At 57.7% G+C, this 1,123-nt stretch overlaps 1 protein-coding gene across 1 annotated transcript in view; it reads right to left on the bottom strand.

Annotated features, from left to right (window-relative positions):
- Positions 1–364, bottom strand: part of RANGAP1 (Ran GTPase activating protein 1) — a 32,151-nt gene extending 31,787 nt beyond the window's left edge. Inside the window, exon 1 of the mRNA XM_044677297.1 lies at positions 270–364. The gene's annotated coding sequence lies outside the window, so the exon portion shown is untranslated. The remainder of the gene's footprint in view (positions 1–269) is intronic.
- Between the last annotated feature and the right edge of the window lie 759 nt (positions 365–1,123).

Genomic DNA, 1,123 nt, shown 5'->3' with positions numbered 1-1,123 from the left:
GAAGGGAAGGGGGGGAGAAGGGTTCGCGCGCGCGCGGGCGGGAGGGAGGAAGAGAGGGAGGGAGCGAGAAGCGCGAGGGAGGAGGAGGAGGAGAAGGAGGAGGCGGATGCGGCGGCAGCGGCGGTAGCGGAGGCGGCGGTGGCGGAGGCGGAGGCGGCGGCGTAACCCGCGTCACGATAGGCCGGGGACCAACGGCCGCCCTCGCTCGCTCACTCCCATTCACGCTTCACGCGCGTGCACACCCAGTCCCACACCTAAGGCACACTCACTTGCGTCTAGCCCCGGGATCTTCCTACAGCACCTGCGCCTCCGGGCCGGCGAACGATGATGGCGGCAAGAGAGAATTTTTGAAAGCCGGCAGTTTCTTTCCCGCGATCTGATTTGCTCAGGGCCTCTTCGCCGGCCGTCTTTTCCGCCACGCGCAGGGTTATCCGGGAAATGTGGTTCTGCTCCTGCAGATCTTCCTAGGAGCCTCACCCCTGTCTGACTATAATACCCATAAGGAAGTGCGGACCACAGTCCGTCTCGCCTCCATTCCCATTTAGATTCCCTCTCTTTCCCGCGAGATCTCCGACTATCAAACCAGCTTGAGGGTGGGGCAAGAAAACTACCATTCCCGTGGTACTCCGCCTCCTTCGCTCCTCACAACGGCTGACTGTCAACAACTTTATTGAGAGACTTAACGGACAAAATCAAAACCTTGGGGTTCCCTCTGGTGGCTGACGCTCCACCTCTCGAGTTCCCTAAAAGGAGGATGAAGGAGTTGGCTCTGTTCTAGATCTTCCGCTGAGAAGGGTTACCCGGAGGCGGGTAGGCGGAGCAAAGAGTAGTCTGGTTGAAAAGTGCATCCCAATCGATAAGAGAATGGCGAATGAAAACCACCCTGAACCTCCATCTTACTACAACCACACTGGAGAAGATGACAAGACAAAATGGCGATTGTGGGAGAAACTGGGGGAGGAGGAGGCAAGCCAGTACATTGTTGGTGGAGCTGTGGGCCAGTGTTCCCTCTCTCCCCCACCCCCAGGCCTCAGGGCACTGAACTGCATATGCTCTTTGCCCCAGCCATTCCAGGGCAATATATATCTAGACCAAGGAGATCAAAGAACAAAGAAAAAGCTGT

Source organism: Gracilinanus agilis, chromosome 5 (assembly GCF_016433145.1).
Source record: "Gracilinanus agilis isolate LMUSP501 chromosome 5, AgileGrace, whole genome shotgun sequence".
Taxonomy (NCBI): Eukaryota; Metazoa; Chordata; class Mammalia; order Didelphimorphia; family Didelphidae; genus Gracilinanus; species Gracilinanus agilis.
Note: the sequence above shows the minus strand (reverse complement) of the source record. Positions and strands in the feature narration are given on the sequence as shown.